Below are 17,695 nucleotides of genomic sequence, written 5' to 3' on the forward strand. Positions count from 1 at the left end.
CCACGGCATAAAAAAACATCACCGTCACGGCTGCTCCTCAGAAGTGTGAGGTTGCCAAGTAAACCTAACCGAAATGATTCAACATAAAAGGAACCAGAACTAATTTGTTAATACCAGGAATATGCAGCAGCAGGTTAATGACCCACGCTGGCTACGATATTCGTCAACAAAACCATCTCTGTGAGTGAAAGAGCTGCAGTCTGGGTGGTGGGTGACAGGAGTGTGGCTGTGTGAAGCAGACTGAGAGGTTTCAGACCATTTAGAGAGGGCAGTGGCTTCGGCGGAGTCATCAACTTTGTACACAGCATGGGACGCTGCGATCGGCCAAAAACTATCCTTCAATGTGAAGTCACTGTATTCACAGCTTGTACTTCTCCATGGGCATCAAGCAGCACAGATGTAGGCTTCCCAGGGTGGAGGTGCTTCAACTGACCCCATTAGGAACCTTGGAGTTCAAATTGGAGCAAGGAAGACGGGAGATAAAGACAATACAGAAGGGTTTTGTCCTCATAACTGCAGGTGTGGGACAATAAAGCTGATAATATGATAATGTGGGCCAGCAAAATGGCTTAACAGCCGTGATGTGGTGGTTCAGGAGACATAGACTCTAGGATTCACTCAAGTGTATTGGAGATAGATAGATAGATAGGTAGGTAGGTAGGTAGGTAGATAGATAGATAGATAGATAGATAGATAGATAGATAGGTAGGTAGATAGATAGATAGATAGATAGATAGATAGATAGGGTTTTTGTTTTGGTGTCTGGAGATAACCACTGTCTTAAGGACCGCGTCACTCTTCTTGTGTCTCTACGTTTGTTGTGGGCACAGACTATTGGAGATGATCAGTCCCGAAGTAAAGAGGAGGGGCGAGAGAGCATGCGGACCTATTGCGAGAGAGAGAGGGAGGCGGTTCAGCCCCGCTATGGTCTCAGCAGCGGTAACAGCAGCAACAGCAGTAGCGGCACAGCTCTGGGAGTAATACCAGACTACCGTATTGTGCAGCTCAAAACCGCCTGCGGAACAAATGAGACAGGACGCTTGTCTTTCTTTTCGTGTGGATTAATTCAGGGGCGAGACACCGAGTCGAAGGGAGTGGGTTCTGTAAGCGAAATTGGACCGACTGACGAGGACTGGGACATTAGCCACTGTAGGATAACAGCGCCGAATGGTTCCTCCTGCCCCGCCGCTAAGGTTAGTTAGCTTCCATGGCTGGCTGTCCGTTGATGTGGTGAGGGGGAGGGGGAGGTGGGAGGTCTGTCTGTTCTGTTGTTGGGCGACGGGGTCCGGCTATTCTTTGGAGTGGAAACACACATAGCACAATTGACCTTTTCAAGGCTATACGTTGCCTCACGACTCGTCAAATCTCGCAGACGTATAATGTTGGAGGCCAATCCAATCCGCGGTTTGCTCCCCTAACCACTACACACCTACTTGACTGGCTATCATCAGCTAGTTAATTATTTTATATACCAGGAACACGTGCTACATGGCTAGGCTAGGCTAGCTAACAACCACTACTAGTGCTAGCTACCTAAGCTAGCTGTCAGAACTGCGGAGAAGCTAACGCCAAATGTGTCAGGTAGAGGCGACCACATATTCAGGTTCTGTGTGTAATCACGTCGTATCCATCAAAACACTACATGCAGCCACTATAATCGACCAATGCCAATATTTCATGTGGTGATATATTGTGATGACTGGCTAACCGACTAGTTAGCCTGCTAACATAGCATAACACAAAAGCCCTGCTTGCTTTTGTAAACATTGTGTAAACCTAATGTAGGCTCGATGCGCCTGACCGATAGTTAACGTAACGTTAACCGGTAACCAACTAATCTGTTGTCATTGGGTGATAACGATTCGATTCCTTACAGTTGTCTATTCGAGGAGAAGCAAATTCACACTCAAGTAATTTGTAACGTTAAATGGCTGTTGTTTGCTGTTGTGTTATGCTTTTGAGTTGGGCTGTGCTTCTTAGTCTCATTTAATTTTGTGTATCTATATCTATATAATTCAATATTTGTTTGTTTTTCATTTGTGTAACAACTAAAGGGTGTCTTTCCTATCATTGAATGAAGCCCATTTTTAGACACATCTTTAAGGAACAAACCAGACCCTTGTACAGCCAAGGGATCAGATAATCACATAAACAGACTAAACATGCATTGTTGTGTAATAGAGTGAATGTGACAGAGTATGACTTGGCAATGTGATAAGATTTTAAACACACCATTGTCCAAAGGAGCCTCCCTCCATAATGGGAGGATGCATTGAAATCTTATTTGTATTTATTAATAAACTGTGTCTAATATTTCACTAACATCCACCATTTCAATGACAGGAAAATGTGTGTGAAAAGTTTGTGCTGTCCTGTCAACAGTGGGATTGCTATAGTGTTAAGAAGTGACAGTCTTACATAACAGTCTATTGTTTAGAATGACATGTAGTTTCTTCATTGCCCATTTTGTTGTGTCCCTTTTAATTTATTTTGTGCATGGAATGTTTCGGCTGAGGCATTGTAAAGTGCGTCATAATTCTCTGAAATCACTATGAACTGATGCCGAAAATAAGGGTCTCAAATGTTTGTAACTATTTGCCTTGTGCTTGTTCGTGCTGATGTCCTGGAATAGTCTTGGATTAAAATGGCACTTTTCCATTATACAGTTCTAGCACAACACGGCTCGACTCTACTCAGTTTTTTGCTTTTCCATTACGGATAGTACCTGGTACTCGGTACCTGCTCTGACGAGGCTCCAAGAGAGCTGACGTCAACAGACTGCCAGCCAGCAATTGGCAGAGAGTGTCGTCACTGGGAGAGTCATGAGCGCGACATCCGACATTGGAATCAAACCGAATGCTGAACTGTAGATCAGTTAAAAGATTTTTAGCAAGAACATATCTTGCTAAAATCTGATGTCTGCTGCATTTAGCAACAGCACTGCTGAAAGCTGGTGACCGTGAGCTGAATCACAACCCGTTCGGTCGTATTTTAGTTTCCGTGACTGCATCCCGGCTACCACTATACCACTGTAGTCTGAATTAAATCTGTCTTAACCACTGCTGTTAGAAACACACTGTGTGTGTGTATATATATATGTGTGTGTGTGTATATATATATATACATATATATATATACATATATGGATCATTAAATGGAGTAGATTTCTAAAGTAGATTCATAGCCCTCTAAATCATTATTGAATCGAACTGTGAAGTACCTAGAGAGCGTGGCATACTCATGTGCTGTCTTGGATTTGATGTTTTGTTTTCCACACTGTTTCTTAGAACTCTCTCTGTGATGTTTTTGTAACCGGCCTTGAACAATGAAGACATCAGCAGAGATAGCATTAGCAAGTTTTTCTGACTAAAGCTGTTTTTGATTATGCAACCCAAGGTTGCCTCCAGGAAATAGTTGAAATTAGGTGGTAGGCTGCAAACTTGAATCTCATGTGGTGAGACACTTAATTATCATAACCTTTAAACTAAAAACTCTGTGGCTTGTATCTGCTAGAAAAAAGCATTTGTAAACAGCACACATGAAGTTAGTTACTGCTCTGTTTTCATCTTTATATAATACCCATCTATTTGTATTCATCCAGCTTGTGTGTGTTGTACTTGCTGTGATTTTTATTTCATTGTAATGTGGCTAAATTGTCTGAAGTGCTGATAAAAGTGCACTTGGCCATTAAATGCACCAGTGTTTATGATCGTCTTTACAGAGACCGCACACATAAAGTTAAAGAAAATATATCATAATGAATCAGAGAAGGAAACATTAACCTAAGGGTACTTTAAATCTTAACGAATATGTGGGTCCCATTGTTTTACCTGACAGTGATTAATTGATTTGTGATATTATGTAAAGTTATGAGTACTGAAACATATTTTCAAGTATCGTAATTATAGACAATGACTGGCATCACAAGCATTTTTATGTTTAACAAGGCCATACAGAGAGCACAAAGACTGACATTGCCGTTTCTGTGCACACACAGTACAGCCTAACTTTGGCAGTGTAGAAGACGGTGAGGAGACATCGCCCCCTTATCCAAAAGGAGGGTAATGGGTCAACTATAATCCCATGCTCAGTTTGTTGCCCCAGGGAGGAAATTTTTACTGCTTGTTCACTTTATACTTTATGAAACACACCATAGTTATGAGACAGAAAAGGGCAGACTTCTTCCTCACTTTATGATGTGTTGCATCATTGATAATAAATCACAGATTATTGCCAAAGAATTGTCCATTCTAAAGATTTGTCCCCCTTAGACATTAATGTCACAAGTGTTGTTTCATTGGAACTGCACTCATACAACTGTGGTTATTTTTTTCATGAAGAACCTTATCAATCTCAAAAATGTAATTCATTTTCATTGGTAACTATAGTAAAGTGGTAAAATTATAGTGGTGCGAACTGTATTTATATCTTGTAGTGCTGCAACTAATGATTAGTTTCATTTTCTTGAATGTCTTGTTTTGTTCATAAACCAAAATTATTCAGTTTTAATGATTCCCTTTTTTAAATGGAGCATAGAAATCAGAAAATATTTACATTTAAGAAGCTGAAAATCACAAAGCGTGTTCTAATTGTTATAAAACCCCTCAAACTGATCAGAATAGTTGCTGATGAATTAATCAATTAATAATAAATAGAGTAATTGTTGCAGCCCCAATATATTGGTATCTTTAAGTGGGCCATGTGTTCAGTTGTAAGTCATTTGAAGCCACATGTTGGCCACAAGTGACTATGATGAAAATGCAAAGACAGTCATTGTTTACTCGTTCGGTTTCTCCCTCCATGTTGTGGGAGAACTTGTGAACAAGTGGTGCCAGGATTGTGTGCACACGTAGAGGGAGAGTGGGGGAAGGGTTGCAATGGGAGCCTCGAGTATGAGGCGATGTGAACACTGGCACAGCTTTACGGAAGAAATGACATATATAACAAACGTCAGTCTATGTTGTTAGTAAACATGGTAGCCAAAAATATACTGATATTAGGGTCACCTTGGCGCTAAAATGTGGATTTTTTTAATGTAAAAATGCATTAATATGGCCAATATTTACACAGCACTTCAGTGGTTGTTTGACAAGTGGGGATTTGTTTAAACAGCATTCATTCAGATCAAATAAAAGATTGTCTGAGAGGATTGAAATAAAAGTTACAAAATAGTTACCACTGTAAAACTGTCCCTCCATGGTGGTGCTGTTTTCTTCTTCCTGTGGCTTATTTTTGTTTGTGGCTCAAATACTGAGATTGACGTTCATATATGATTTTTACAGATCAATTGTGTGTAGTAGTGTTAAACTACTACTGACCCCGTTTCACATGGCCTGTACGGTTGGCCCACAGTAAATCACTTCATATTACACAAGCTAGAAACAAGAAGCTGCAGCTGAACATTAGCTTCACACACTAATGATGTTCTCTAATGATTATTGTGGCTGGTGCTTTTAAAGCCTGTATGTGCAAAGTGCCTGTGGTTGTCGTCGTTGTTTGTTATTGTGTATCCACGCCACCATTGTGGCTGAGGCAATCACAGCGAGGTATTACCATACCAGTGTTTACATCTGTTCCACTTCGTCTCATTTACAGTGGCTGTCTGCTGATTTGGTTTTAACTTTCAAAGTTGTTGTAGTTCACTGAAGATAATGTGTACATGGTTTGTTGACCATCCGAGGCACCTGTAACGTCGTGTGACATTGAGTAAGTGGTCAACTAATGTGACGGTTTTATGGTCAACTTATAATAAAAACATTTGTATTTTTAATCATTTACAAGAGGTTACAATTTGCACCATCAGTTTAATTTAACTCGCAAAGTCAATATGGAATTGGGACCTTGTGAATCTGAATTGAATTGCTTATGTAGCTCAGTCCTGAGTGAGTGAGTGTTCCTTAATTGACTTGATTGATTGGTCTTGAAGTTGGTAGTCGACAGCATGCGAGCTGTGACTTCCTGACTCGACTTGCTGATTTTGCGGAGCGATGCAGGATGTGATCTAACTAAAGTGTCCTCACACCACCCACAGCCCAGTGCCACCATCAACTCTGTGTTGCACGGCATTAAGATATTAATTTGTATCTCACTGACCTTTTTATAGGCGTTTTGACCTAGATTTTACACGTGTATGATTTCCCTTTTAATTAATGACACGAAAGGTGAGCCTCTCAAATCCAGTAATGGCTCTATTGTTATTTAACTCTTCTACCGGTTCATGCCCGCTTAACTCACCGAAATTTTATAATTACTCTTAAGTGCAGCACATAAAACAGTGATTACAGGGAAGTGAAACCACCTTGGTATGTTGCGGTGCACTTTATGAAGCCTTAAGTTAACATGCAGAAACCAAAGAAGGAAGTATGAGGTAGTCGTCACGAAACTGCCTCCCAGGCGCATTCCCTCCTCCCACCCAGATTCCCTCTCACTGAATGAGTAACCCCAGCTGGCTAGCATTTCTTTTTCACTGGTGGACTGCACCTGGTAGTTTTCGTGTGTGGAGAATGTTATGCTTGTCTCAGTGTAGTTGAATATTATGATCAAGCACGGCTCGTCTGTTGCGCTGCCTTGAATTACTCGCCATCAAAGTGCCATTGACATGTTGGGAATGAAGTTGAGCGGCTGTGATATTTTGTTGAATGGAAAAATGTAAATGCCATTACTGTGCACAGTAGCTTTGTGATTTTATTTCTCACTGCTTAATGGTGTTTAAACTGCCCTTATTCTAATATCTTTGAATAAGGGTGGTGTTCTTAATTTTACTGTGTCATTACTTTTTTGTTCATTTAATAGGCCGCTAACCACCGTCTACTAGGATGTCGTATCACAAGGAAGGTCCTGAGCAGGTTACCTTACCCCCAATCCAATACCTTTACTATTGATTATCTGCTGATATCAAATGCCAAACCCATTGCATTTGCCTTAATAATGGAGTTGAAATACATAATAATCCTGACTGGAGTTTAGAACAGACTTACTGCATGTGCAGTGCGTGATGGCAGCAGCACAGATCTGCTGCATTTGGTGCAGCTCTTTTTTTCGGGAGCGTGTCTGCTGCAGAGCTGCTGAGGTGCTTCAGCTATGTTAAAATTGCTTGATGTGAGGCTGAAGATGGAAAGAGAGACTGGATGTTTGTGTACAAGACATTTGTGCGAAAATATTGCTTCCCTACAGGTGGTTTGATACCAGAGCCCTCACATTAATATTCTGTACAAACGTCAGTGACGGTCACCCACTGTATCCCCACAAGTGTGAGTGTTTGCTTGGTGCAGCGTAGAGCAGCGCTCGGGGTACAGAGGACCAAGAAACTGGGCAGATCAAAACAAGGCTTTGTATTAAAACACGGGGAATATAAAAAATGTTACAAGCTTAAAAGGTCCGAGCGAGTTGATTGCGGCTCTGATCTGAGGAACGGTTGGCCTTTTTTATTTAATGTTTTTGATGACTAACCTTTTTTTTCATTACAAAAACTGATGGTTCTTTTGAGGCAGGTAAATACTTTGAGCTAAATTCTATATATAAAAATGTTTCGATTTGGAAAACAAAAGTAAGGATGTTTTTAAGTCGCCCCACTAAAACCATGTAGAACAGTTTTATTTAGTGTTTAATATTTCTTGGAAATGAAAAGACAAACTTAGAGCTGTTCACTTGTGATCCATGTGTGTTTCTGTTTGTGTGGGTAAAAGGGAGAGAGGGTGGGTTAATTAAGTATGTGAATGGCACTCGGAACAAAGTCTGGATTTTTGAGCCCAACTGGAACCATGTCTACTCCCATGTGATGTGTTCTCTAGTACATGTGCTTGTTGACAGAGTGCAGTGGTCAGACTCTGTGATGAAGCCATTTCTCAACTTTAACATCTTTTTCTAGAGTGCTATGTCCTGTTGGGCATATCTGACAACTTGTATGACAACTCGATAGGTTTGATAGGCCAACATTGGTTGATCAAGACCTGCTAACTAATACATCGATATGGCTGTGGCTTTGGAGATCCTGTGTAAGTCACAGCGGTGATCAAACATAGTTTTTTAAGCTCCTTAATGAACAGTTTTTGGAGTCTCAAAAGAACCAGGAGCAAAATGAATTTACTGACTGTATATCTGTAAAATACTTAGTAATAGCCCTTTATGTAACCTTATCAGGGCACTTTAAATTGTGGTTGTGAGCAGAGGTGTGGTGCTCTGTGCTATCCTTTAGTGGCTCTTTCTGATGAACATGACATGAGGTGAGCTAATTAGGGTGAGGCGTGTCAGAGCTGACATCCAATATGTTTTGATCCACTCATGGTTATTCAAACCATTAATATTCAGTTCGACTTCAAAACACACTCACATTCAGTAACAGCCTATTTTTTGGGTGAGACATGATTGTGTTTACATTTTTTTTAGACATAACAGAAGTTCAGTGTTTAAATTTAATGACTTTTTAGTTTGACTTTCCCTGACTTTGACATGTAGTTGCTATTAAAACCATTCACCCATATTTAAATGCACCAAAAGAGAGGCAAACAGTGGATTAGTAGAGATTACCAATGGCTTGCGGTGATTCACTTGACTCTGTTATGCAACGTGGATGACAACATGTTATAGAACATTGCTCTTGTTTCTGGGTGGGTTTCAGCTTTGGCTTGCATTTTTGTGCCAGCCGGCTGATGACTGCGCTCGTTGGAATGACACTGCAGACGCAGTTTATTTTTTGATTACTTGTGGTTGGGCTGGGTAATATGGCAAAATTGTGTTAAATGGCATAAAGCTTGATTTTGTTGTTTTGAGACGGCCGTGTTGGACTGCCTTGTGTCTACAGTAGCCTGCAATGGACAAACTAAACATCTTTTTTTGAGGCTAACCGATGACTACATAGGTTCTCAAACAAGGGTGAGGTGAGGGATACTCAGCTGCAACATGTGACTTCACCAATAAATGTTGTGAAATTTTACACTCTACTTTTGTGTGGGCAGGAAATGACAAGCACTTCTCACATCATTTCTCACATCTGACTTAAAACGAAAATTCAAAGCAACTTTATCTCATTGTGGCTGCTCAGCATGCAAACATGGAATATATTGAACTCTTGTTTAATTGCTATTAAAGATTTTATTAATATAGACATTTGTTTAATTTAAAACTAAGTTCAAAGTGCTGTTCTATTTTAGCAAACGGAGAAGGTGCATTTCTCATTTTCAAATATTTTTCTGTGTTGGGTGTTCATAGTGTTAAATGTGCAGGTTTTTTTTGTATTAATTAATATTTAATTGTCATGTAATATCAGATGTAGAAAATAAACACAATAAGAACTTCATATGTTTATAAGGGCTGAAACAATTACACTCAGTTAATCGTTTATTAATCAATTTCTAAATGAATCAACTATGGATTTATTGGTTTGAGTTTTTTTTAAAGAATTAAGAATTTTCAGATATTTTCAGCTTCATAAATGTAAATAATGTCTGGTTTCTTTGCTCCATAACAAAAGAAATCCCTTTTCTGACATTTTATGGACCGAACGATCGCTTGATAAATCGAGAAAATATTGGACATATTAATTGATAATGAAAATAGTGGTTAGTTGCAGCTCTAATCCCAGGCACGTATGGCTATTAGTGTTTGGCAGTGCTTTCTCACATGCACCCGACACTACACACTCAAACCATCTCATGCATAAATGGAAGCTCTGTGAGGCTGCTGTCACGAGGGACAAACGGAGGCTCTTGGGTTGCACACTTCCGAGTTTGTGAATAATTAAGTAGCAGTGAGGAGGAGAAGGAAGTAGGTCAGTCCAGCACACAAGTGCTCCTCAGATTTATTTCCTCCTCTCAGGATGGAGAGCTGAAAGTCAGGTGGGCTTTAATAGCAGAGTGGACAGAGTGAAAACAAACAAGTGTTTGGCTTCAGGCCAGCCAATAGTATATGCTAAGTGTTATTGTTAATGTTGTGAGTTTAGTATTTGTACTTTTTCATTTGTAGCTTATTCAATCATGTGCATTTTTGCAGACATTTTAATTTGGCGTATTTTGAGGGGAATTTATTGCCTTGTGATTGACTGTCTGGATTGACATGTGTCCACCACATTTAGTTTATTTTAAGTACAGTTTGATGGTTGACGACTGACTCAGCTTTTCTTGTAGCGCCGCGTTCCATGACCTCTGCCATGTACTGCTTCTTATCTGATGGACAGGTGATGCGTTCCTGTACAGGTTTACACCAAATACCCTCACCTCATCCTACTCTCAGATATCAGGGCTTGATGCTGTAGTAGCAGATCATTTAGGAGCACATCCAAAGATTTTTGGAGCACAATGAAAATGTATCAAATTGTAAAAGGATACAAGGAAACCGAACTTTGAAAAATGCTTTATTAATTTAGGTTTTTAATGATTTCAAACCTGTAACTGTTACATAGAGCTTGGTGAGGACGGAAAGGAAACCAAACTACACACCGCTGCAAAGTATATCAGTCCCTCCAGCAGCATTTGTAATCAGGTTTCCTGTCCTGCGGTGAGCTCAGCCAGCGGTCTGCCTCGCCACAGCTGACTCATCAGATACACATCCCGGGAAATGCATCCCTCGCCCAATTTGTCGCGCTACGCGATGCTGTCGCGTTTCAAATGGGAAAGGAAACGCGGCGTCACACCCTGGACAGGCCACAGTGTGTTCATATTACGGCGTAATGGTTCAAAACATCAGTAAAAGTTTTTCAGTCGATCCTAATTTTAAACAATTAATCTAAACCAAATCTTGGACGTTGTGAATCAGCATAACATTTGTTTTAATGAACTATAATTATGAGTAATTATTACTGGAAATGTGTTGTCAGTCTGTGTTTGTGAATAGAGGCTCCAGAGCCTCCAAGGTTGAAGGGATTGGTACTCATACTTGGCTGAAGCCTTGTTTGAAGGCCACGGTTGTATGGCAGCCAGCAGGGAGAGGGAGAGGGAGGGTAGAACCTTATGTAATTTCACACAGTGTCACCGAGGCACCAGGCAACAGGGGAGCAGGCAGGAAATCCAATAGCTGCTATGTTGTCCAGCACGAATACAGCTGGATTACCACATCTGGAAGCACACACCAGCCAATAACAGGCACCGTTCGTCTATCGCCTGCTCTTGTGCATCTCAGAGTAATGGCGACTAGTTCCTTACTCACTTTCTGCTAAGCATCCTCCTTTGCTTGGTCTTGCTTAGGGTTACAGTTGACGATAGAGAACATCACGTGGAGCGTGGTGTTTGCGACGGAAGAGAGTGCCTGGAATTTTTCCATCTTTGCAGGATTCAGGAAGTGGGAGTGAAACAAAATTTGCATCAACTGGCATGGACTTGCATGTAATGTTAATGTGCAAAAAAGATTGTCACTTTTGGTGTGAATGCACCATAAGCTTTGACACCTTTTCTGTTTTGTCCACCAGCTGTGATATGAAAACATCACACTAACCTGCCTGTGTGAGATAGAAATAGCTGTACTATTTTGTTTTTTAATTCGTTTCTTTAAAGGTATGAACTAATTCCCTCAACGAGACTATCCAGACAATATTTCATTATTCTGCTGGTCAATAAAACACCTTCCCATTCCCTTCTCTTCAAGTGTAATCCAAATTACAAATGAGGTTATGACCACAACCTGTCATCATTAGTTGCAGTTGGTGTTGGGTTTTGTTTACGTCTCAGCTCTACTTCGGTTTGCATGTTCACAATAACCCTCCATTGCTGTTATTGTCATTAACATTACAGGAAGTGTTCAGTCAGATTGAAATGAAAAGCGTGACTAACTGCGGTTAAGGGACTAATTACAGCTGCGTCAAAGCTGAGCGGGCGTCTTCAGTTTGTGATCTTGTTTTGTTGTGACCGCAGAGTTCCTGTCTGAAAGTTGAGGGGAGGTAAGGTGACATCAGCTGGGCCTGTTGGGATGTTCTGTTTGTCTTTGGTATTAACAGTAATGCTCTCGTCACCTGCCTGCCAGTGGCTGCAGAGGCAATAATTACATCACTTGCTTGTTGGATTATATTTGACTAACCAGTTCAAATGAGATGAGGTTTGTTACATTGACTTTCTCTTCTTTTTGTTTTCATCTGTCATCGACCACCACGTTTTAGTTGCATGATATCCTGGTTTTAATGCATTATATTACAGAGAAATCCAGTTTGACGAAACGGATGAAACAAAAACTGGGCGAGGTCGTATGGAAAGGCTGGAGTTTTTCCACTCTGCGTGTCGTGAGGGGCTTTGCTCACAGGATGATCCTAGAAAAGTTCTTTGTTTCCATGTCAAATTTAGCTGGATGAAGAGAGAGAGAAGGTGGGTGGGAGAAGAGCAATCAGCAGTGGCACATGAGCTTTAAAGCAGATGGAGATGGATAGGGTTGTAATAGCTTATGTTGGCCTCCAAAATGTGTAAGATGCTTTGCATAGGGTAGCATGTGACTTTTTTTACTAGGTGGTTGTTGAATTTAATCCACAGGTTATTAAGGTTCCGTGCACATGAGGTGTTTAGGTGTTTTGTATCGTAAAAATCTTAGAAAACAACCATTGCGTTTTCATCTACCAATATACCACTTTGGGGAAATGACGCATTCACTGTCTTCTTCTTCTGGTGTTTTGGAGATTTTTCAATCGAATGATGACCTTTGTTTTCTTTTCTTTAGTTGCCCTGGCTTGGTTCATTCTGTCTCTGTTTTATAAAGTATACTTGCTGGTATAAAGCTTTATTTTTTAAAACGTTTGTACACAGCGTGCCTGCTTCATGCCCCATGTCTTCCTCTCTGTTATTGGTGTATAGGCCTAGCTTATGTACTACAACATTTAGAGTTATTATGGAGGATTTCGTGTAGATGAAGACCTTTCTCAATCACTCCATTTCTGAAAATGTGCCAAAGTGACCTTTAATTTAATTTCTGACTCTCTGATGTATTTATTTACAGCACGTTTTTAGTGTGTGCGCAACTATTCTGTTTATGTAAAAGCTAATTTCCCTGCTTTTCAAAGAAACCACTGTCTTATATTCAGCATCAGATCAGACGAGAAGGGTCTGTCTGGAGGATGTGCTGATCTCAGAGGCGGGACTGAGAGTACATACATATACTGTATTGTCTGTGGAGAAAACACGATTGAAGTAAGAACGAGAAATAAAGCTTTGTCTGTGTCACTTAACGCAGTTTTAAGATCATTCGAGGCGAGGAATTTGTTTATTTAGAATTTAAAAAATGACGTTTATGTATCAAGAAATTACGCATTTATAGTTTGGCAGCGACGTTGTTGAGGGGGAAGGGTGCCTCTGCTTTTCCTATTGAAATGAACCGCTGGCTCAGGAACTTATTTTTTAAGTCTGTATTGAGGATGAGGGTGGGGCGAGTGAAAAGGTAATAAGTGAGCAAGGGCCTGTTTATCCTGGGCCCTTCAGTAATGAGGCTCCAGGGAGATAAATCCTTATGAGACCTGACAGGGTGCCACATTCCTAGGCTGAGAGTCCTAGCAGCCCCCTCCCCGGAGCACAACTCTCTTGGGTACTGCTTTATAGACTTCTGATGTTCCCAAACCAAGCCTTATGCCCTTTTACTGTACACTCGGTTGCCTTTTCACAGCAGCTCCATGGCTTTAGAATGGAGACATACTTAAGATCTCTGTCTGACGGGTTCATACATCAACATGTTTTTTTCTGTTTAAAAACCCCCTCTCAAAACCGTTTTTATGGATGCAAACGTAACCATTCATTATTGCCGTAGCAGGATTGGATAGATCGCACTCTCGGTTCTAAGCCCTGCTATCTTATCTAATCAAAAATATGTCACACACTGTTGATACTCATACTCTGCTGGAGCTGCTTTGTCATGTATCAAGGCAGACCTGACGGAGATTTGATTAACTGTCTCTGTCAGTGGAATTAAACTGTTGTTTGAAGTCAGCCTCCTGCGCTCCTTGGGCAGGCTGGAAGCTCTCCGGGTCCTCGGTTCTAGTATTTCTACAGCCATTCCTAAAATGGAGAGGGATGGCAGGGAGGTGGGGGTTGGCTTGCACCTCTAGGCTGAGAGGGGGTGGGAGGAGGAGAAGGAAAGCACACTAGAGTGAGAGAGTGAGGTGAGTGAGTTCATGCGTAGTGTTGGCAGCGAGCCATCAACTTGCCTGTGGGTGTCTGTAGCAGCGCCAGTGCATGTGTTTAGCCTCTCGTCTGGAAGGCCCCATTCGCCTCAGTGTTTATGTCAAGGCTCTCTCATTGTTTTGGCCCTCTCATCTTGATTCAGGTTTTTTTTTTTATCCTCTGCAGATCTTATGACTGCCTTCAGATTTGTCTTCCCCATTCCCAGGGGAATATCTGTACTTGAGTGTCATCAAAGAGAGGTGTCTGAGGAGTAGGGTGGCTTATCTCACCCTCTCTTTGTTTTGCCGGCCCCCTTTTTTGCCCTTTTGTTGAGCGTATTTGTATGGTATGTCAATATCGTGTGAGTTTTTCTGACCGAAAATGACTTGAAAAGCCACAGTTCAGACTACTTGACACAAAGGCAAGGAGTCGAGTTGCTATGAGACTTTCAGCAGTGTTTTCCTGCCCAGTGGCCCGTCTAAGCCGTTGTTAACAGAACTCCTCTGTTACTTAAAAGCAGAGCTATGTTCAGCTCCTCGTAACAGAGCCCTTTTTGCGTAACTGAAATCAAGTGACACTCTGTGTCTGTGACAGTAGTGGAGGAGGGAACAGGAGCGGGACAATGGTGCCTCTTTTTGTGCAGCAAAAGAAGCAAAACTAGTGAGACAATAGAGATTGGTACTCATACATTGTACTGTGCCAACAATGTAGGTGCATGCTATAAAAAAGTGCTTGTAGACATGCGATGGCTATTTGTACGTGCAAATACATTACTATCAACGTAGATGTGCATGTGATGTGTGCACGAAGAAGAGCATGTGCTCCCTTCCTAAATGAAATGTGCGGTTCTGTAAAGGTGGGTTTGAGTTCATCGTTGAAAATACGCTCTGTTGACTAATTGTTTCAGTCGCCGGGGACTCGTCGACTAGAGCTGCAACTAACGATTATTTTCATAATCGACTAATCTGTCGATTATTTTCTCGATTAATCGATTAATGTTCAGAATATCAGAAAACCTTAAAAAATGTTGATCGGTGTTCATCAAACCTGGACATGATGATGTTCTCAAATGTCTTGAATGATTGACTTTTAATGATTTCTTTGTTCGCCAGAGCAAAGAAATGAAGAAAATATTCATATTTAAGAAGCTTAAACAATCGAAAATCTTGTTTTAATCATGAAAAAATCTTCAAACCGATTATTCGATTATCAAAATAGTCGATTAATTTAGTAATCGATTAATCGATTAATCATTTCAGTGCTATCGTCGACTGTCACGATTGTCGTTCTTTGCAGAAATATTATGGAATCCCGCTTACAGATGGAACAGGAGAAACAAAGAATAATCGGTACCCACGTGTGTGAAATCAGCTTGGGCCGATTGGTCTATCGATCCTTTTAAGGGATTGTGGGCAATTAGATTATTGTATGCCAATAAAATCAATATTTTATTATTAGATTATTAGTCCAATGTTATATATCCCCTAGTCCAATGTTATATATCCCCTATCTCTGTGCTTTTTTATATTTTGTTGACAGAATTGCTCAGTGCTGAAGTGCTGCGACTTGAGGAGTGAGAGATTGTCTGTGGCTCATCGAAATGGCAGGAATACTAATCTCTCTGTTGGCAGGAGTTGCTAGTATTAGTCCAGCTACAGCTATTGCGAGCATATGCTTTTTTTTGGGCGCCTGCAAATACCACAGTGATACTTGAAGATCCTTCAAAGTCCACACATTTATTCTCATTCCAGATTCAAACATAATTTTGTAGGATCAACATACTGTTCAGCTCACTAAGCAGTGCTAGGTTAATTGGACGCTCTAAATTGCCCGTAGGCGCGAGTGAATGGTTGTTCGTCTCTCTGTGTGTTTGCCCTGTGATGCGGAACGGTCCACGGCGTGCCCCGCCTTTCGCCTTATGTCAGCTGGGATTCGCACCAGCAGCCACGTCACCCACATGCCGAGTATAAAGTGGCAGGCAACGGATGTTGGAATGAACCTCGAAATCAACAAAGCGTATTAACAACAATACCATCTATTCTTTTCATGAGGAAGTTAAGACGTCCAGCATGTTTGTCAGACCTCATCAATACACACTGTATGTTTTGTTGTGTTGGTTTACAGGCAAACATTTCAAGCTTTAGCTCTTCAAAAAAAAAAGACTTTCACATTGAATTTAAATCAAATTGTGGTTTCTTATGCTTCCAAGTAACTTAATACTCTGCATGTCTTTCATGTCTCAACAAGGCAATAGCAACGATTCTTTCAATACCACACAAACGAACAACACACACCAGCTATTGTGTGTACTTTTATTGAAGTGCAACTGCCGGCAGTCTAATGTCTCAGAAAGACAGACAGGAGTGACTGCTGCTGTAGTTTTAACTTATCATATAACATGGGTGACGGTGCTTATGTTGGAACTATAGACTTTGTGTATTTCCGTATCGTGTGGTTGTTAATGTTGTGTTACGTTGTGTTGCATATTTAATTTTCCCCTTGTTCTGGCCCCCTCATTTTTCAGTTACATAATCATATTGCTGTTGCCGTAACGGATGAGTGTTGACCTAACTGCACAACAGATACATTTGTATTTTAGTTATTTTTATTGCTCAGCCCTACAGTAGATGTTATATAACCAGCATCTCATGAATTTAATTTCCAGAGAACCATACACATCACAATATTACACATTTGAGTGCTGAAATAAGCATTACATCACAGTTGCTTTACCAGTTAATGCAAACACTAATGTTTTAATGCACACATATGGCATGTATACTATTTTGTGTTGCTCAGCCTTTAAAAATGTACTATTGCATCAATGAACTCGATAAGGAAGTTAGTTCCAAATTGAGCACTGATTTATCAACAATTTATCAGGAACTTAGAAAATTAGACTTATGTTATTTTATAATTATTATATATATAATATGATTAGATGAAGAGAAAATATTACTACAATATTACAGCTCATGACTTGGAGGAAGAATAATTTAACCCAACATTTCCCTGACAACAAGCATTGTGTGAGCTAATGCTGGTTTATTTTCTTAAAAAGTTAAAAATGGAAGTTCTTCAGAATGGTAGCGGTTTGGAGAATGTAGGAGAGTCATGGTTGACATGGTTGGGTCACATACAGAGGAGGGATTGTGATTATATTGGAGAAGGATGTAGAGGTTAGGGTTATGGTTAGACTATAGAGAGGGTTCATGGATGTTGTGTAGGATAGAAGAGAACTCAAGAAATAGGCAAAGATGGAGGCAGATAATCTGCTCTGGCGACCCCTAAAGGGAGAAGCTGGAAGAAGAAGATGAAGATATTATCATTTGGAAGGCAAAAAAATCGACAAAGCTATTTTAGTTTAAGTCACTGTGATTTCATTACTTCATTTGAAAAAAAAAAAACTGAATAGATAATTGCCAAAAGGAGTGGCGTAAAAGTCTGTTTCTGTGACAGAAGCCTTGCTTTTTCGTCCCGTGTTCTGTACAGCATTCACTGTCCTGTCCATGTTTGTCTGTGGCACATTAATGCCGCATTCCTGACTGCATCAGCGCCATGTGTGTGACTTCCACAGAGTGGGTTTGTTTTTGCACAGCAAGATAAAAACAGCGACCAACATGAAATGCCAGTAC

At 40.5% G+C, this 17,695-nt stretch overlaps 1 protein-coding gene across 9 annotated transcripts in view; it reads left to right on the forward strand.

The window, feature by feature from the left end:
• Positions 1 to 924: 924 nt before the first annotated feature.
• ncor2 (nuclear receptor corepressor 2) overlaps positions 925 to 17,695 on the forward strand; it is a 75,831-nt gene continuing 59,060 nt past the window's right edge. For all 9 annotated transcript variants that reach the window (XM_058635068.1, XM_058635072.1, XM_058635074.1 and 6 more), the window contains exon 1: positions 925 to 1,193. The gene's annotated coding sequence lies outside the window, so the exon portion shown is untranslated. The remainder of the gene's footprint in view (positions 1,194 to 17,695) is intronic.

The sequence above is a fragment of the Solea solea genome, chromosome 8 (genome assembly GCF_958295425.1).
Source record: "Solea solea chromosome 8, fSolSol10.1, whole genome shotgun sequence".
Classification (NCBI taxonomy): Eukaryota; Metazoa; Chordata; class Actinopteri; order Pleuronectiformes; family Soleidae; genus Solea; species Solea solea.